The 21,496-nt window shown below is 42.5% G+C and overlaps 1 long non-coding RNA gene across 1 annotated transcript; it reads right to left on the bottom strand.

Moving 5' to 3' along the window:
- Positions 1 to 8,175: 8,175 nt before the first annotated feature.
- Positions 8,176 to 15,191, bottom strand: LOC309871140. The gene is made up of 5 exons (XR_014315057.1): positions 14,965 to 15,191; positions 14,355 to 14,455; positions 12,625 to 12,686; positions 11,921 to 12,184; positions 8,176 to 8,399 (listed from the first exon to the last, which is right to left on the bottom strand). It is a non-coding gene; the product is annotated as an uncharacterized lncRNA (long non-coding RNA).
- Between the last annotated feature and the right edge of the window lie 6,305 nt (positions 15,192 to 21,496).

The following is a 21,496-nucleotide window of genomic DNA, read 5'->3' as shown; positions in this document are numbered from 1 at the left end:
TGAGGCTGCTAATCACCTTGACCCCTGTGTGAACCACAAGTACCTATAATTGCTGTAGCCCCTCACGCTGAAACCACATGATCACTGAGCTCAGAAAACTACCACTGATGACTACCATGAATGTAACCCCCGAAGCTATTGATTATTTCTTCTCATGATTTTCTGAGGTCATAAAAGGTAGTGGAACAAATCATAGCTTTGGAGTTTGAAAAACTTGAGTTAAAAGCCTCTTTCCATTGTATAGGGCTATCCAGACAATGGCAAGTTGCATAACGTCTGGGCCTCTGTGTTTGAATCTATAAACGTGGTGACAGGCCACTACGAATAATGTCATTCAATAGGTTGAACTGTAGTGTAAACCCTCAGACAATAGGATTTCACTTCTCAGGGTTTCTCAGGGTGCTTTTTCCCTTCCACACAGATCCTAGTGTCCAAGTGGACTCAATGTGCTAATGAAAGCATCAGAGCAAAGCTTTCAGAGATTGGATTATTGCTAAGGCTTCCTTTCAGGTGTTGTCCACTTACTTCCGCAGGACAGAATATAATGTTCTGGCAAGAGCTGAAATATTTGGCTTTTGATAAATGTTTACTGCTGCTATTGATTCCATCATTGTGAAATGAGAGAATGGAGTATGTGTGCAGGTAATAAGTCATACAGGTGGGCCCCTATGTATCCCCAAAAGAAAGTGAAATAGTCAATGACTATCCTAGAGAAAATCACTGGGAAGCATCACGGGCTGAATTCATTAGGATGCAGAACACTTGATCATTCTGGATGTAAAAACCAGGAGTAGAGACTGAATGGGACCAGTACCATTATAATATTTTTGTTGTCTATCACTGCTAGTATGGTAATCTTTGCTCATCAACATCATGGTCATCAATGACCATTTTATCATAAGACAATGAAGTGGATGATCCAAATGGAAAAACAAATGCACATTTGGAAAAAAAAAATTGTTTAACTGGCTATCTTTTTTTTAAAATTTTTGTTTTTGTTTTTCAAAAATGACAAATTTTTCTGTAATTGGTATTTCTTCATGAAAATGATGGTTAGTCCCTAAATCATTGCTCCCAAGGGCTCCATGGAAATATTCATTGAATTCAAATCTATAAACATAAGTCTGTGATCTGCTAGCTCCCAGAAAATTTTTTTTTCTTTAGCTAATGGTTAATGTCTATATTTCAACAGGTCCCTTTGAAAATTCAGAAACCTATCCCCAGAAAATATGTATCCACACCTACACACACTATCTATGGGTATGGGTCAAGAACTGACCTCAGATCCAAAAAGCCAAAATGGCAGTTGCCTGAAGGACCCCACAGCCAAATTGGGACTGTCTAGAGGGAAACAGAGGGGCAAAGTGCACTGTGCCACCCACTGTCCCCATGGAACCTCGCTTGACTGGACAACGGCCAGAAAATCACACCCATCTATTGAATAGGGGGCCATACATTTACTCTCCTCATCCTTTGCCTAAAGTCAGGAAATCTTAGTATATTGCATTATGAAATTTGCAAATTTTCATAGTATAGATATCTAAGGGTCAGTTTGTGAAAGCGAAAAAAAAAAAAAAAAAAAGGAAGGGAGATAGATGCTGATGAGAGGAAAGAAGAAAATGTGGTACGACTGTCCAAGATAACATTGCCACAATAGTGGAAGGGTTTGCCTGGCTTCAAGAATAAGACCAGAGCAACAACGACCTGGGTTCTTTACCCCATAAGCACAAAGACAGTGAATATAGAGAAAAAAGGGGGGGCGGGGGAATTGGAGAATAAAGGGAAAGGTAAAACAAACAAACAACACACACACACACACACACACACACACACACACTGAAAGAGAACATTTGGACAGCAAGGAGGAAAGACATTTGTCTGTAGCCCCTCTGGCCAGTGTTTCCTAGCCTCACTAGTACTGACATTTGGGCTGGATAATTTGGGGGTTGAGGCTGTCTTAAACATAGCAGAAGGTTCAGCAGCATCCCTGGCTTCTACCCACCAGATGCCAGAGCACTTCCCTTTCCCTTTAGTGACAACCAAAAACATGTATCTACAAAAACCTGTCCCCTGAGAGCCAAGATCACACTTAGTTGAGATCCACTAGGCTCAATGAAAAGGAGCTAAAAGTTAGTAGCAGAATTCATTGTATGAGATGCTTATGTATTGCATATAATTATGCTTCAGTCAACTATGTAGGAAATTCTTTATAGTTCTGTTCATGAAGTACATGTAGGTCTGTGCTTTACAAAGATCAGAATGAAAGAATTTCCCAGTTTGTTTTGAATTAGATACACCTGATATGAGTTGGTCCTACTTGGCCATCATATTTAAAATCCTGATGATTATAGAGAATGTCCTCGTGAGCAGCTCCTGGAACAGCGCCTGAGCCTGGCTCAGTTAGGACAGAAGTTGCACATTACCCATTGATTTACCAGGTGAGACTAGTAAAACCACTAGCCAAATGCATGACATAGGCAGTGAGCATCGTATGTGCCTTTATTCAACAGATTATTGTTGAGCAGCTGCCATGCGAAATTGTATTCGATTCTGGCAAAACGATCATTTAAGGAGGAAGTTATCCTCTCTGCCCTCTTAAACAAGTACTTTGAATTCAGAGGTAGGAGAAAGGCTTCTGTGGCACAAGACTCTTGTAAGGCTTCCTGCCGGAGACATAAGAAACCAGTTTCACTGAGTCTGGGGTGCTATGTTAGTTTAGGGATTTTATTTGAGAAAGAGAGCGTGAGAGCACGGGAGATTGAGAGACCGGGGGGAGGGAGGGGCAGAGGGAGAAGCAGACTCCCTGCGGAGCAGGGTGTCAGAAGTGGGACTCGATCCCAGCACAGTGGGACCATGACCTGAGCCAAAAGGCAGAGGCTGAACTGACTGAGCCACCCAGCTGCCCTGGGGGGATATTTTTAGGTAATTCTGTAGGTATAAGCTTCAGAACATTTAGGAAATGACTGTAACAAACCCCTCCCATGGTCCCCAGTTTACTGGCTGAGTCCTTCAGGGAGGAAAGATTTAAAAAAAATAATAATAATAAGTGGCAAATCCCTGAAGATATGGCCAGTGCTAGAAACCATACTTTGGAGAGAGAGGATTTTGTCTTCATTAGGCAACCAAAGTGGCTCTGATAGTAGAGTCACGGTAGATAGGGGGAGGCTCTTACAGCAAATACAATCCGAGGAGTTCTGAAGATCATTTATACAGCTGAAAACCTTAGAAATTTTCTTCTAAATTTTTCCTGCTTCTCTTCCTACCTGTTCAGAAGAGGAAAAATATTTCCCCAGTATCAATATATATATGAGACCTCATGATCTCTGACACTTTGTACTAATTTTCTATGCAGTTAATAAAAACTATTTCCTGGCTTCAAACAACATGTTGAATGTTTGCTTTCTATCTGACTTCATTGTTTTGATTTTTCATTAGAGGCTTATAGACAACCAGTAGCACAGGAAAAAATTGATGATGTGGTAACGGTATTATTCTATAAAAGTCTGCAATCTTCATTGCATTTGTTTCTTTTTTCTTTTTCTTTCTTTTTTTTTTTTTTTTGTCCTTTGCAGTGGGTAGCCCACCTTGAAAAGATCCCCTTAATACTATATCCAACTGGACTATGATAGGACTTTGTAGAAATGTCTGACATGTGGGACCATAACGAAGATCATGGCGTCATGTGATGAAACAAAAACGTCGCTGTATTACACATCATGTATACTTTTATGTCATTCTCTATCTGTTCTGAGTGTGCTATCAACAGCAAGGACATCCTATGTCTAAAAGGACTGGAGGAGAATGAGTGTCAAAAGGTGCCTGGACCCAGGGGTGCCTGGGTGGCTCATTTGTTTAAGTGTGTGCCTTCAGCTCAGGTCATGATTCCAGGGTCCTGGGATCAAGCCCCACAGCCAGTTTCTTGCTCAGTGGGGAGTCTGCCTCTCCTTCTGCCTCTGCAGCTCCTCCTACTTGTGCTCACTTGGTTTCTCTCTTGCTCTCTCTCTCTCTCTGCCAAATAAATAAATAAAATCTTAAAATTAAAAAAAAAAAAAAAAGAAAAGGTGTTTGGACCCAAAGCTTAGTGCATTATGCTTTCTGGCAAAAGATATTCATAGATGTAGTTGAAAAAATTATGCACTTACTGAATCTACAATGAATTCTGTTTGCTAGATAAGAAGATCTGTCTATAGCACCAACAAGGAAATCCTTGTGAAAGGAGCAGTGACAGAGGGAGGGCTTAGAATCTCCATCACTAGGAGAAGATGTCTCACGAATGCTTTATAATTTGATATATCACTGATCCAAAACATAATGAGTGCTCTTACTTCTAAGAGGCCTTCCCTGGGCTCAAGTTTTAAGTCTTGAGTAGGAGCTATATCTCAAGGGTTTGCACCAAGTCTTATTTCACCCCAATGTTTCTCTGTCTACAGTATTGTTCCTGAAAGAACCTTCTGGATAGTTTCATTAACCAAAAGGTCTTCATAAAGTGAGATGGGTCAGAACCAACGGTCTTAGATAACGAGCACCCTAAGAGCTCTGCTAGAATCACAAGCCACTGGATTCTTAGGGGCAGCATGCTGTAATCGGTTTTGGTTTCAGACGGTCTTGAGTTTGACTCTCTTGAATGCCTGCTCTGCTCATTCATACTTGTGTCCATGCATTGACATCAGTAAGTATGTAGTTCAGCCCCCAGGTCTTCATTTCCTGGTCTACACAGTGTGGTGACAGTAACCTCATTATCACTAGGTTGTTATGAAGATACTCACGTTAATATATAAAAAATGCTTAGGAAGTTTCCTGGAACATTCTAATTATATTAGTTACTGTCCTGATGAAAATATTAAGGCAACATGAGACGCTTTGCCAGGGCAGGGATCTTTGCTCCCTACGAGTGCATGAGCAGTGGATGCTATAAGGTCAGCACTCAAATATTTGTGAAATGAAAGATCAACAGCCTGACACGTCCCTGCTGCAAGACAGCCAGAAAGCCAGACTAATGGAAAATTCTAATACTCTTTTACATGCAAAATAATAATAATAATAATAATAATAATAGAAGTCTGCTAAGATCTGTGACAAACCAATATATGTTCAGGAAGGCTCTGAAGTCACAGCTTTCCCTGGAAATGCCTTCTGGAATTCAGGGTAATGGACACATCAATGGGCAGACCTAGAGACATATTTGCACCCTCACAGGAAGGGAAATAAGACTTCAGAACAATGTATATGCTGACACCTATAAAGAAGGACAGCCTTAGGGGCATCTCGGTAGCTCAGTTAGTTAAGCCTCTGCCTTCAGCTCAGGTCATGATCCCAGGGTCCTGGGATTAAGCCCCAGATCTGTCTCCCTGCTCAGCGGGGAGTCTCCTTCTCCCCCTACCTCTGCTATTCCCCGTGCTTGTCCTCTCTCTCTCTCTCTCTCAGTCAAGTAAATAAATAAAATATTCAAAAAAAAATTAAATGAGAAAAAGGACATATCAACAGTCAGACTGCCTTAAAAAATATATCAGCGAATCCGTTTAATAAAACCCACATCCGATCTTAAGAATATAATAAGACTGAAAGTGTGAGGATAGAAAAGTACGTGCCATATAAGGCACGTTTTGACAAAAAGAAAATTAGTAAGGTGCAGATAATGAAATAATGGTAATAGGTTACATGGAAATGCATGATAATAACTATGGTTTCAAAATATACAAATTGAGGCACCTGGGCGGCTCAGTCCACTGTGCGTTGGACTCTTGATTTCAGCTCTGGTCATGATCTCAGGGTCATGGGATCGAGCCCTGCATCAGGCTCCACCCTGGGCATGGAGCCTACTTAAGATTCTCTCTCTTCCTCTCCCTTTGCCCTTCTCCACTGCCCATGTGTGCTCTCACGTAAGCAAAACTTGATGGAGCTATAAAGAACTTATATAAATATAATGGAAAATTTTAATCCAGGCTTGTTAGTAATTGAAAGCAAACAGAACTAAAGATAGAAAAAGTGGATTTAAATAATATACTGTTGGCAAGGTTGAGCTTAATGAACATGGAGCCCAAATCCAGCAATTGCAAGAGACACATAATTTTCAAGCAAATGCAAAAGTTTTGCATTGATCTGTAATTTTGCAAATCATAAGCCTCAACCAGTTTTAAATAGCAATACCATATTTATCGGGATCTCCAATCCCAGCCCAATTTAGAAATCAGTAGCACCAAATATGTGTTTTAAGTAAACACGTATTTGGAATTCACTACTCAATAACTCGTGTATCAAAACTGAAATCATAATGGAAGGACACAGTGCCACATGCCGGAGCTTGTGACCACCAGTAACCCTGCGAGACAGCGGAGCACCAGATGAGATATAAAAAGCCCCAGAACTAGACACTTGGTCCGTGATCTCACACATCAGGGAGGAACATGGCAGATTCAGTGCATGCGGCTGGAAGCGGGCTTGTCCGCGTCAGGAAGAGATGAAAGGGAGATCGGGTCCCTACTTCACAGGATTGAAAAATCAACCTCATATGGAATTAAGATGTAAATCCGACTGCCAAAACTTTAAAACTTTATGAATACGGCCAGTAAGAGGCATTGGGATATGAGGGAGGGATTTCTTTAAAACGAGACAAATGGTGCAAAAAATAAAGAACAGATGGACGGATTTTACTATGTTCAAATTAAGAATGTGCACCTGTACTCATAGTGTGCCTGCTTGCTTGCTTGCTTGTGTGCACACCCATGCACGTGCATGCGCACATACTCACACACACACACACACACACACACACACACACACTTACCAAAATGAAAGTGAAAAGGTATGTCCCAAACAGGAAGATTATCTTTTCAGTCCTGTACCCAGCACAGAGACTCAAACAGAATAAATGATCCAAAGTCACTTGTTGGATTATGGAGAAGGAAGGAGGGAAGGAGGAGGGAAAACAAAACCTAATGGTTTTCTGCTGACTCATCCAGAATAGGGCACTTCGCTCCCCCAGTACAGAAGACAGGTTTCCTTGGAGGGATTAACGCTGTCTGTGAGCGTGTGCTCTGAAATATATACATATGCATGCAAAGTAGTGACTAGGCAAACGCAACAGCGTGCGACTCTAGGTTGCTCTTAGAACTGTGTGTGCCTCTGCGATAGCCAGCGTGTTCTAATGGGAAGATTGGAAATCGGTGGAAAGGAAAGCGGTTTGATGCTCTGAGGCTTCAGATCAACCCCCCCGTACTGCTTCTCACTAGAACGTTCTACCCCAACTCTTTGCTTCTCCGTTTCTGCATCTGCAAAACCTGGGTACGCTGTGGCATGCAGGCTTGTTGTGAGGATTAATGAGTTTCCAGTGATACGTCTGAAACACCTAAGACGGCGACACGGACCCACGCAGTGCTCAGAACTCCTGATCTCCTCGTCAAGGGGTCTGAACGCCAGCCTTCACGTGCATCAGCATGCTGCCCCAAATACCTAAGTTGCTGGAGATCGCCAGCTCCGGGGTATCTGCAAAGCAGCTGAGAACCTTCAGGAACTCAGGGCTCTGCCCATCTCGCCATCCTAGTGAACGAAAGCCTGAGTGGACATAAAGCAGCACCTTCTCTCATTAGTATACCTTATTCCGAACTAGGGGCCAAAGGAACTACAGCGTCCAGCTGGAATTTCTAGCGCTGGAAACATTTCCCAGCAGGCTGCCTGGGTGGGTTCCCTGACCCAGACGAAACAAGGATTTCTATAAGAGCCTCCTCCTCTGAGGTCTGAATGAAATGTTTTCCCTGGCTCTGGACTGGAGCCCTGTATTAACAGCAGAGACATTAGCAAAACACCAACCACAGTTTTTTTTCTTTTCTTTTCTGTGGAATGCGGCTTAGTCCTCAGGACGGATGGTGGGTTATTTTCCTTACATAACTACCTCTTCTCTGCAGTCTCCATTCCCATGTTGATAGGAAAGATTTAAGCTCTCCGTGGGGCCCCACAGACTGGGCTGCCTCTGGGACGAAGCCCCAACAGTAGTAAAGTTGGGGAGTCCCCACTCTGAGAAGGGTAGAAAGGCACATGCGCTCAGTGAAAAACGGACAACGTGGCTTTGACACTAAGCACTCCTTCAGACACACACTCAGGCACACGCGTACACACACACACACACACACACACACACACACATGTCTGCACAGAAAAGAAGAGAGACTGGGAAGGAGGTTGTAGCATCAGTGACGTCTCCCAAGGCTTTATCTGATTTTGTGCTGATCTGACATGTTGGTTTCCATAGCAACCTGGATAATATGTGACGTTGATTTCAGAGAGGTCTACAGAGCCCGGCAGCACATTCTGGATGAAAGCTCCTATTTTGTGTCCCAGGAACTGCAACCACTGGGCTCTGGGAAGTGCAGGCACGTGGAAACTTGGTCATAAAGGTACTCAGCCTGGAAAAAGAAAAAGTCCTGGTTCCTTTAGGCCTGAGGCTCCGACATTTGCAAGAAGAGAAAAAGGCCTTTCGAGAAAATCCCTGAGAACTCCGCTTAACTTATAAGACACAATTTCCCCCAAACAAGGGATCATTCTATCCCTTAAAGCAGAGTTCAGGTTGGTTTTAAAGGTTATGATCAAAACAGAAGGTATGAACTTAGAAGATAGGAAACCGAAGAGAGGGGTGAGCAAAGATGATAAATTTTGGCAGGTGTGTTACACAAACTTAAATAGCTTTAGAGTTTTTACAGGGAGAGAGTGAGTTTATTTATTTATCTATGTATTAGGTTTTCTTCACGCTTAGTGTCTGCCAGGGGCTGTAAATTCATACACCCATGAGGTGTGACCTGAGCCTTCATGAAATTTATATTGATCAAAAACAAGCACCTACACGGAAAATGATAATATTCTGTGGAGATGTAACAGTAATCATGTGAGAATATAAAAACCACTAACCCGCTCCCATATAGTTGGAAAACGAGAGGCGGGGTCTGAAGTGAAATCTGAGGGGAAGAAACCTGGGAAATGTCCCGAAATGCTTCTTGAAGGTGAAGTCGGGGCTCAGCCTTACAGGAGAGGCAGGGGAAGCCGTGGGAGGGCACAGCAGGCACACAAGACTGCACCCAGAAGGAGGGAACGAGGTGAAGGTAAGGCATAGAGCCCTGCCGTGGGGCGGAATGAAGGGGCGAGGCCACGTCCTGGGGAGGTGCAGCTGGGAAGACAGAGGAGGAGCAGAATGTAGGGTCTTTAGCCTGAAGACCTCCTACCTGAGAGCACAGGTGATGGGAGCAGCTGAAGCCTGGCTACATGGCAGAGATGTGACCACATGAGCCATGGCGGCAGGACTGTGGTGGAGAACGGGTTGGATGAGCCTGAAGACAACTAAACTGTTCAGGAGGTTTCTCAGCCGACTAGGCAAAGACTACAATCAGGACCAAGTCCGTAGGCGCCGGGGAGGAGGAAGTTGATGTATTTAAGAATGGTGGGTGAAATCAGTGTGGTAGAAGTAATTGTTGGGCGGTAGAAGGTTAGGAAGTGAAAAAGAGAGGAAGAGGTATCAACGATACTCTTAGGTCATCTTTTATTTTTTAACATTTTCTGTATTTTTTGTCAGAGTGTGAATGAGAGAGCGCAAGCAGGGGGAGCATTAGGCAAAGGGAGAAGGAGAAGCAGGCTCTCCGCTGAGCAAGGAGCCCCATGTGAGACCCTATTCCAGGATCCCGGGATCCTGACCTCAGCTGAAGGCAGATGCGTAACCGACTGAACCACCCAGGTGTCCCTCTAGGGCATCTTTAACTGGGGTGTGGATGTGGGCTGAGAGAAGATCACAGGGACATAAGAAGTTAATTCATTGCGCTTCTAACACTTTTTAGTTTAAAGAAGAGTACTGAAGGAGGAGTTAGCGTATCAAGCTCAAAACCTCATAGAACTCTAGCAACCGAGTCCATTGGGGGGTCATCAGGAGAGCCAGAGCAGCCAAACTATTTGAGAAGTCCAGAAGAGAACAAAGAATTTGTTCACATTGTAGACACGTTGACACGTCTGGTGTATTTGTGGGACAAAGGCAGAGCACCTGATTACACTTTTGAAAAAATAACCTAAAATTCTTAATTTAGGGCTAAGATAAAAATTTCCATAAGAAAAATAAATTCAAAGAAAATATACATGCATGCTTACATAGGGGGGTGAGAAAGGCTTTACTCTTATTCCAAAAAGAGCAGACACAAAGGAAGATGTGAATAAATTAGATTGAAAAAATCCATCCTATCAAAAAATGTCATAAATGAAATGACAAGACAGTAAGTTAAGATAAAATCTGCAGTGTGTAAGACAGTGAAGTTAATACATTAAATATTTAAATATCTAATAAAATGATAAAAAAGGCAGAAAAAAGTCCTAGTGGAAAAATTCACAAAGGATTGAACAGGAACAACCCAAAATGTTATAAATATTATAAATAAATGTATATACGATAAAATGTTCAATCTCTCTAGAAAGATTTACAAAGATGAAAAAATTTGGCAGGAATGTTGGCTGATATGGGCTTTCCAAGAAACAATTAGATAGTATGTATCAAAATCATACATTATACCCATAAATTCTACTTCCGGGCATCTACCTGATACCAGCGCAAAAGAATGTCCATTGCAGTGTTGTTTATAAATGCAAACTGGAAGAGAACCTAAATTGTCCAATATTGGAATTATTTGCTTAAATTACAGTGTATTTATACAATGGGATTACACAGTCCCATCAAAAAAAAAAAAAAAAAAAAAAAAAGAAAGAAAAAGCAAAGTCATATCCCATGATATAGAAACGTTTTCTCTTTCCAGAACACTTGTGTATTTCAGGAGCCTTTATCAATTTGTTCACTGTGGTAGCTCTGGAGCCTAGAATCTAGCATGTAGCAGACCCTCAGTGAATGTCTGTTAAATGCGGCAGGCAGAATTCTAAGATGGCCCCAGGTGGCACTTTCGTGACAATTTACATTTTGTGGCAAAAGGAAGTTTGCCATGTCATTAAGGTTACTTATGAGTCGATCTTAAGCTAGGGAAGATCCTCCAGGTGGGGCTCACATAATTAAAAGAAGCCTTTAGATATTGAGGGATTTCTTCAGATAGTAGCAGGAGAAGAAATTAGGGAGATTCAGAGGCTGGGCAGACTCTATGAGAAGGAGGTTCTCCATGGCTGAGATGGAGAATCACTGACAAGGCCCTGACAGCAGCCTCTAGGCAATAAGAAGGGGTCTCTGGTCAGCATCCAGCAAAACCACAAAGTCCTCAGTCCTGAGATTACAAAGGACTAACTTCTGCCAACCGAATGAGCTTGGAAATGGATTCTGCCCTAGAGCCAAGCCCCACAGGTACCTTGACTCTGCCCTTGGGGTACCCTTAGTTGAGCCTGCCTAGACGTCTGACCTGTAGAACCATGAAAGAAATGAGTGTTGTTTTAAGATATTAAGTTTCTGATAATTTGGTATACAGCACTAGAATTCAATAATTTTGCTCAAATAAGCAGATTACCAAGCAGCGCATACGGTATGATTGTTTTCTGTTGTTGCTACTCTTCACATTCAAGTTTGCACAAGAAAACCAGCTGAAGCACGTACACAATGATGTTAACAGTGGGGGGATTTTTGTTATTTTTTCTTGTTGCTATTGGAGAATTGAATTAAATTGAACCAACTTTAACCACTAGACCTGTGGAAAATCTGATAATCCCTTATTTCCATGGCCTAAATAGCATAGATTAAGGTTGGCCATTCTTTAAGGCCCTCTCAAGTGCCACCTCACCACTGGAGCCACTGTGTCTCCTCCGGCTATCTGTTCACAGAATGTGTAGCTCTGGCTTTGAGACACAGAAAATTGGGGTTTGAAAACTAACTTCACAACTTACGAGCTTTTTAAATTTGGATGATTTAGGTGACTTCTTGTGGATTCAATTTCCCCAAATGTGAATTGAGAGTGAGAATACTCACCAGATAGGGTCCTCACGAAGATTAACTGGGAAAATAAGTGCAGAGCAGATAGTAGAGATTGTACTGAGCCCCTGGTAACCCGCAGGACCCGCAGGACAGGTGCTCGCTGATTCTTTGTAGTTCTACCTATCAGGGTCGTGCTATTATCATAGCTTCCGGTAATGGTCTCGGCCACCGTTCTTCTACAAGTATGTCTGAATGTCCCCAAGTACTTAGCACAGTGCATGGCACCTGCCAGGGGTTTAGTAGCTTCTGGTCCAATTACTGCATGGAAGAGGAAAATCAATCTTGGTAAAACTGAACGTTCAATTCACCAGGCAACGCAGGCTGCAGTAATACCGGACTGCCACAAGATGTCAGTATGAATAGGAAAGCTCTGCATTTCAGGAATATTCTGGATAATCTGTCCCTTCCCTCCTGTAGGACTCCAGGAAAACACACAGTTGCAATACTGGAAAGGCAGAAGGCAAACTGCCGGAATCTGCACACCTCACTCCTGTTTCCTTGTGTGGATCAATACATGCAAGGCACAGCTGCTGATCTACAGAGAAAAATATCTCTGCCCAGCTGCTAGACCTAAATTAAGACCCCAGGAGACTTTGTCTGGGGACAATTCTACAGGCACAGGCTTTTTCCTTTTCCCTGCCTAAATATGCACCTCTGGGCCCGGGTGAAGAGACAACATGGTAACAGAGAAAATACACCTTCAGGTTCTGATTCCACCGCTGACCATTTCTGTTTGTCTAAGTTCTTCAACCTTTCTGAGCTTCATTTTGTCATGTGAAAAAAAGAAGAAAATGAATATATAGAAATTACAGGTAGACTGTTGCAACCATAGAGACTTATGTAGAACAGCATTCCAGAGTATCCTGGAATCAAAAGGCAGAATTTTCTTGGCAGTCCTGGAAGGATTTGGGCCCTGAGCTACTTAGCCTGGAGCATTCTATCAGTAAGGGATCCACAAGTTCTCTGAATAAGGCTTGCTTTGACACGGCCTCCAACAGTAGCTTTCCCTTTCAGAAACACACTCTGTTGAGCACACACACACACACACACACACAAATTGCTCCTTACCAGTCTCTAAAAAAGGGTATGAATGTCATTGTCTCTCTGGTTTCCTGTGGTCTCCATAAAATCTCCAACCAGAGTATTCTGGGCTCATAAAAATGTCCACAGCCCGTTTCTCATCTGCCTTAATGACGTTTCCTAATGGCTGACATTGACATTGGCATCTTTTCTCTGGGGAAAGTGTTGTGAGACTGGCTTCCCCCTTCCCCAAAATAGCTGGTGTGAACAGCCCAGGAGCTGGAATGCAGAACTACAGTTTTTCTCTTCCCATGAAGAGATGTATCCTCCAAGATGTGGGAACTCTGCCCCATTTCCTGTGGCAGCAGGCAGAGAGGCCGGCCCCACTGCCATCAGGAAACAGTTCATAGTTTGGACCAAGGAACCCAGCACGGTGCTGCTCCTGTAGTTTCAGGGAGGGGATAAAGGAATCAACAGTGAAGACATCACTGAGCATTGATGACATGTAAAAGATTTGTAAGTCACGAAGTAAGGTCATCTTTAGAAAAGAATCACATTATTTTGTTCAAAATACGTAGCCACGTCACTTGATCAGGCCATTTCAAGGAACCCGAGGGGAAACCAGCATGGCCATAAACAGCTCTAGGGATGCATGCCAGCTAGCCTCTGGGACTGGGATGAGAGTGTGTCAAGGAACAGATGGAGAAGGGGGGAGCATCAAGTAGAGTGTTCTGAGAACCCAGAGGAGGAAGAGGTCAGTTGAGATGGGGAACTTCTTGGAAGCTGACTGGCTGAGGAGAGCCGTGGCTTTGTCACCCCTCACTGGCCACCTGCTCTGTGGAGACCCCCTGTGCTGCATGCTGACACCCGTGGCTGTGGGGCCCCTAAGGCTGGTCCAGGTAGCAGTCTGAAGGAGGAGCAGGGTTTTTTCCTGGGTCTGGGGATATAAGGATGAATGATGTCCAACTTTTGTTCTCCAGGGCTCACAGTACAGTGGGAGTTAAAAGCATAAAGAGCCAACTGTGCCAGAAAGGAAAAAATAGGAAAATGATGAGCATTTGGAAAGAAATGAAATGACAGGACTCAGACCGTCCGTCCGGGCAGAGCACGTGCTGCCGTGTCTCTGCTCAGGCAGTGGAACCTTCTCTGATGCAGCACCATTCATTAAAGGACCCACCGTCACTCCCTTAGGGTGTCCCAGTTGGTTTGACATAACAGAAGCGCCTCTGCTGATGACTTCGATTTGTGTTTGCCTGTCAGTGGTAGGAGAAGACACTGTAGATGATCAGAAAGTTCTAGGTTTAAATCTTACTTCCTACACATTGACCTTCAGTCGCCTAACCCCTAACAACAGAGAAGACAATACATTACTGAGTTATTTTGTTGATGTTGGGGGAGGGGGACTAACCACGATGATGTTTGCAGTTTCCATGACAGGGGTTAAGGCATCTGTCGAAACTGAGCACAGGGGTTCTTCCTTTCTTGCCTCTCCCGGCGCCCGGACTCTATCTGGAAAGGGAGCCATGCGTATGTGTTGTTATCTAAATAACGCTGCTAATAATAAAACCAAACACTACCCTTCACCCTCTTCTGGGTAATGGCTATGTCTTTCTTCTTCCACTGCAATCATAGCTGCGGATTTTACTGCCCTGCCTTCTCTGTTAGGAAAGACGCCTGTTTATCTTTTCTGCCCTTGGGTCCTCTCCTCCTGTCCCCGAGGAAATGACTTTCAGCACCCAGGGTGCAAGGGGGGGATGTGAAAAAGTCTAACCTGCAGGTGGAGAGATGGGAAGTCAGTATTCTCCAGGATCTTTTTAGTATCTCGGGTTTTTTTTTTTTTCTCAGATTCTCTTCCTCTCTCACCCATCCCCCCAAATTATGTTGCATCTGGGTGTCTAAATCCCGCTCACAGCTGTGCCAATGCCTTCCCCACTCTTTCCATCTGCCTGTTTGTTTTTCTTGGTTTTAGTTTGCAGTCTGCTATTTTGTATAAGCAAAATTATCCTTTCATGTCTTACCCATTTCGGTGGTTTCTTCTGGTTATTGTAAACTGCAGCATCTGTGGTGCTTGTCTCCTAATTATATTTCCAGCCTTCTAATAGGAAGGGCAAACAGGCATATGGAACAGCAATACGGAGCCTTCTGCACCTCTGACCTCCATGTAGGAGCCCTCGCAGAATCCACAGAGCTCTCCAGGCTATTTCATCGAGCTCAGCTTGCTAAGATAACACACAAACCTCTGCTCTATAGAAAGGATGATAACTCAAATTTAGACAAAGCTCCTGGGCACATTTTCCTCATAAATGAGTCATCGTGGCTCTCAAAGTATGACTCTATAAGTAGATACATATCTCCAATTTCCTGGTTCTAGTGAAACTCAAATTATTTGGTCAGCTGAGTCAAAGGAAGAACAGAGATGTCAAGAATGCTAATCAAGAGATCAGGATTTGATACCCAATATGGATAATAACTTATTGAGTGTTTGGGGGAAGGTCCCACAGAATCCCTTGAACTTAGTTTTCAAATCAGTCCATTTAGCAGCTACTGGTCTAGATGATCTATGAGGTAAATGAGCAGAATTGATTCAACCAATGAATTGTTCATTGTACCAATAATGTATTAGAAATTAGAGAAACTAAGATGAATTGAATAGTGTCCCTGTTCCAAAATGAGCTCACAGTATAATAATGGGGAAATCCAATAGGTAATCAGATGATCCTAGCACAACAGGTGCTAGCATAAAAGCATGAACAGTTCTCTGCATTGTTCATCTATTCCAAGATCTATTCCAAGGATCATTTTCTGTAAAGAAAACATATTTTAGGCTTCGCATCCCATACAATGTCTGTTGCAAATATCCCCTTCTGCCATTACAGTGTGAAAGCAGCCACAGATAGTAGGAAAAAAAAAAAAGAGCAAGGCTATGTTCCAATAAAACTTTATTTACAAAAACAGGTGGTGGGCTGGATTTGATCCATAGGCTGCAACTCACTCACTAACAAAATTCACTGAGGTTAATCTTCAATGGATTCCTCATTCTCTGAAAAGGACAAAACCCATAACATGGTCTGAAGGCCCTCTAAGATGTGAACCCTGCTTCCCTCACCAGGGTTGTCTTTTTTTGGGGGGGAGGTGCGGTGGGGACAGTAAGCAGAGGGAGAAGCAGGCTCCCTGCTAAGCAAGATCCCAGGACTCTGGGACCATGATCTGAGCTGAAGGCAGACGATTAAATGACTGAGTCACCCAGGTGCCCCTCACCAGTGTTATCTTGGCTTCTCCCCTCATTCCAACAGCATGGGACCTTCGCAGAGTTTCTCCTCTCTATGATATACTCCTTCCTGCCTTGTACCATGCTCCTCATACCTGCTCGCTTCTTCACACCTTCACTCTTACATCTACTTAATGTCTGTCATCTTTCAGAGGGCAGCTCAGATATCACTTCCTCACGGAAGCCTCCCTAGATTCCTCCAAATTAGGTCCATGCCTGTGTGTCTATACTCTCTCTGATCCCTACATGTCTCTTTGGTAGCCCTATCACAATTCTAATCCCTTACCTAATTTTATAATCAGATCTTTAATTCTTTTCTTCCCTATAAATATCAGGTCCATGAGAAGAGGGCCCATATATATCATGTCTTTTTTTTTCAATTGTATCTTTAGCATCTCCACAACAGTGTGGTACAGAATAACCCCTCCAGAGTATGGTTGAATGGATGGATGAATAAAATAATGCTACAGAGGGGTCCGCAATTATTAACTATTGCAGCCTGGGAGCAAGGGTGACAGGTGGTTGGGAATGTTTTGCCGAGTAGGTGACAATCTGAGATGGGGTTTGGAAGACAAATAGGGGACGAGAAGATTGAAATATAAAGAAGATCCAATATAAAAGATGAAGATTTTGCTCACTGACACTACTCTTCTCCTTCACCAAATCCCTAAATATGATTCTTCTCGGTTATTCTGCTGGTTGCCTTTAACATTAAGCAGCAATTCAAACATCTTTTTTATTCCACCATTGCAGGCCAATATCTAAGAGCTGTTACCATTCTGCTGCAAGTGACAAACCATCCCCACAATAGCTCAAGGGAAAATGACCCTTGATTATCCGAAATAACAGGAAATCTGGAGGTAGGTGGTACCAGGCTTGGTGCAGTGGCTAAACAATGTTATCAATGACCTAGGCTCTTTCCATTATTCTCCTGGGCCACCAGCAGTGTGTTGGCTTATTACCTTGTAGTCACAAGATGGGTGACACAGATCCAAGTATAATATCCTCCAGTAACTGAGTTTGAGGCAGGAAGATGGACTGCTGGGGAAAAGAGACCTTCTTCAGTAGCTCTATCCTTCTATCAGGAAAACAGTTGTTTTCAGAAGCCCAGAGAATTCCTTTGTTAGAACTACATGACAGTCCCACACTTTGAATAATCAATAGCAAAGAGGAATGGTTTTGTCGTAACTGGTGTAGACCAATAATACATTTTCCATGGCTGTGGAAGGGGCCCTCCCCCCTCAACATATTCCTGCTCAGCAGATGCTCAATAGAACTGGGGAGGTAGCTACAAACAGGAAGAGAAAAAAGGGTTGCTGAGTAGGAAACCACAAGTTTCCACCAAAGCTAACTATAGTGCTCAATGTTGAAAATGTTTTCCCTCAGAACTGTGAAAGAATTACACCATTGTGTTCTAGCATTTTGTGCTACTGATGAGAAATCCAATGCCTGTTGATTTTCATTCCTATGATGTTTTCAGGATCTCTTTATTCTCACGTTTGAAATTTCATAAGGGTGTGTCTTGTTGTGACTTTTTGTTTTTTTCTTTTCTTTTAAATTGTTCCCTTCATCTTTGAAAAATATTTTAACAATGTGATTTATTCAAGACTAGTTGCCAAGTTAAGACACACATCTATTTCCAATTAGCATTGAAACTCTCACCTGTTTTACTTCCTGGTTCTACTCTCGGTAATTACTATAAATGCTGTTGCAAAAGGAACCCCGCCACTCCCCCTTCCAAAATCCTCTCCAAAATTTGAATTCAGTGTATGTAAAATTGTTGATTAACTTATGTCAAGGAGGCCAAGACCAGCAACTTGTTCTTTACCTTAAGTTCTTCTCTGTTTTGACCAGACCCTATCTTTTTTTCAGCTTCCCTGTGTGTGCCTGCCAGGGGACCCCCTAATCAGCAGAGAATCAGGAAAGTAGACCAGGGATAACCATCCTGTCTTTAAGCACAAGCACATTTTAGTGATGGACATACACCATGTCTTAGTTCCTACTTTATTAGTGTTTCCAACCTTATTTTTGTCATTGTGATTGTCATCTGTTTTTACTTTTATGTAAATCACTAAAAGTCAATCTGTAGAAGACAAGATCATGTCCAGAATCTACTACTGCTCTTATTTCAGAGGAGTTTCAGAGTCATTTGTTACTTGGCAATAGAAACAGAGACATTAACTAAACATCTTAATAAAATAGCTTGAAAGAATATAGATTGTACAGGTGCAGATACAGATGAAGATTATATAGGTATGGGTACTCTACAATGCCAAAAGCAGTGGGAGAGCTAACAAAACATTGGAGAGAAGCTGTCTTCGCATAGCTGTTAATACCTTATGAACAGTGTTTAAGCCAAGATGGACCCATGTAGGTAGCCAAGACTCGAAAAGAGTAAGGTGCTCAGGGAATGCCGAGAATTGAAACAAACAGAAACTCTAAGGGAAAATAGGGACACTAAAATGGATCAAACTTGACTCTAGGTTGAGGCAGGGGAGTGCCTTCCCTAAAAATTCAAAAAACACATGTTCACATTGTCTGTCTGGCTCATGAGAACCTGGTTGAGAATTTGCTTAATGTAATCCTAAACCAGTAATCCTTCCAGGGAAGGTCGATTTCATGTAGTAGAACAAACCTCATGCCCAGCCTCAAATAATGCACAAAATAATGTCCAAATGTCTTAGAGAGGCTGGCTTTTCTTTCCCATTTTTAATTCAAGTTGAGCTAAAATTCATTCCATAATCATATTTTGGGTCTTAATTTAACTTTTTCCTCTGATTTTTTTTTTTTTTGGACTTTCTGGTATACCATGGTGTTATTCCAATTACCATTGAATAATGACTGGATAATACCCTGAAATATTTTTAACAACTTATATGAATGAAAGAAACATTTATATTTAAGATTGTACATTAGTAAATTTAATTCTAGTGCTATAATATAGCCTAAAATGGTGTTTTGTCTTCTTGATTCAGCTAGTCCCCTACTTAGAAAGCTCTTTCTCTTCCTATTTTGAGTAATTCTTTCATTTTCTTAGTTTCCCTTGATATACTACCCCTGTTATCTTTTTTACAACATATGTAATAGAGTTAATTGTCTCTTTGTTTATGTTCCTGTGGCACTTTATTCTCTAGGATAACACTTAGGTGCATGGCCCTCTCTAGCTGTAGTAGGGAGCTCCTGGAAGGTAAAAATCTGTGACTCATTAAAATCAGTCTCCCCGAGGTCTAACAGAGTCTGACACACAAGGGACACCTCATAGATATTTACTGAATTTCATACATATACATAATTTGAATCCAAAACTTAAGTTGAGAGTAAATGAAGCCTTTATGTCTCTTACTGTTTCACAGGACACTTCCAGTGTGGGCCATAGGTAGAAAATCACAGTAAATGGCCCTCTCACATTTCCCATATCCTTCGCATCATACTACTCTGAGAAAAGGTCTTGGGGTGTTTTGGCAATACCCATGTATCTTCCTTTAACTACCAGAAATAATGGGGCCTGGACAGGATGCAAATTATTCTCAGTCAGCCTGGGAAATAACCAGAACACCAGGAGAATGAAAATAATGTATTCCATCTCTCCTCCCTTGGCCTTTGGGAAACAACGTCAACTTTGATAAATGTCAAAAACATAAGAAGCACAGAAATCAAGTGAGTAAATGCCCTTCTCACTCATCTGTCACCATGACTGAAGGAAGCCCACCAAAGCTGCTTTCTTCTGGTGGTCTTTAGCCTTCAATAACTCACCTTTTCCAATATCTCCTTAAGACACAACAGATTCAGACTATGATGGGAAATTCATCTTGAATAACATTACTACTGAATTGACCATGTTACTAACACTACAGCAGAAAGTGCAGTGGATAGGAAGGACTGATTGAGATCTCCACCCTAATTAGAATTTACAGTAAGAAGTAGACGTGGGGGGCCTGAGTGGCTCATTTAATTAAGTCTCTGACTTGGTTTCGGCTCAGGTCATGATCGTAGGGTTGTGAGATCAAGCCCCACGTCAGCCTCCACACTCAGCATGGAGTCTGCTTGTGATTCTCTCTCCCTCCCTCTCTCTCTGTCCCTCTCTCTACTTGCTCTCTTTCTCTAAAATAAATAAATAAAATATTAAAAGAATAGTAGTAGAAGTGTATACTGTATACCAGGAAACTTGATAGATAGGAAAAAACTCAGTAAGATGTATTTTCACCACTCCAGAAATTTACGTTCCAGATGGGTAAGTAAAGCGTGTCAGTGGGTAATTTCAGTTCAAGATGAGGAAGTATGGTGGAGTTAGCTCCTAACCTAGGGCTGTGTGGTTGTTAGGAATATTAACTAATTTCCTTGGAGGGCTTGATACCTAAATCTTGAAAGAGAAAGAAAAAAATCCCCAGATTTTCTACAAATGAAAGCATTTTTTCACTATAATGGTAACAACACACCGGTAGTGCAAAGGCATGAAGTCAGACAAAGCAATATGTATTTGCTCAATTACAAGGGGTCTCAGTGGTCAGGGTGTGGTGAGCACAGGGAGACGGGAAGGAGATAAGAATGAAGGGGGCAGAGGCCAAACCCTGAAAGACCTTGTATTGTGGAGCCAAAGGGGTTATTATGGATAATCGACACCTGTAATTTTCAAACTTTGTGGTGTTACAAATCACCTAGCACTCTTGGAAATACAGGATCCAACTTGGTGGGCCTGCGGTGGGGCCTTTCACATGTTTTATATGCTCCCAAATTCTAGATCTTCCAAGTGCAGCAAAGCCTGCCAGCATCACCTGGGCTCTTGCTTCAGATGCAGAATTTCCAGACCTGATGGATCAGACTCTGCGTTTTTACGAGATCCCAAGTCATTTCCATCACATTGAAGTTTGAGAGGTGCTGACCTAGAGCCATGGTTTAATCCCAGCTTCACTTTGGAATCGCCTAGAGAGTCATTTAAAAATACACAGCTGGGCCACGCCTACTAGACTTCTGAAGTATTTGGTGTGAGGTGGGCCCCAGGCATGGATGTTTAAAAAAAATCTCCAGTGGTGATTCTGATGTACAGTGGGCATTGGGAACAGTTAGGCTCGGTAGAGAACAGAGATCCCAGGGAGTGGAGATGACCCCTCAAAGTCACCCAGCCTTGGGCCTGGAGATAAAGCTGCAGATCGTTAGCAAGAGTGTCTTTAAAAATATCACTCTTGTCTCCCCAAATCTGAACTTCGTCCCCAGATGGCAGAACGGCCTCCAAAAACCCAATTGTCTTTCTTCAAGGTTAGCAACTGGGTTTCATTTTCTAGAAG

Source organism: Mustela nivalis, assembly GCF_964662115.1.
Source record: "Mustela nivalis genome assembly, chromosome: 8".
Lineage (NCBI taxonomy): Eukaryota > Metazoa > Chordata > Mammalia > Carnivora > Mustelidae > Mustela > Mustela nivalis.
The sequence above is the reverse complement of the archived record's forward strand: the minus strand, read 5'-3'. Positions and strand labels throughout refer to the sequence as shown.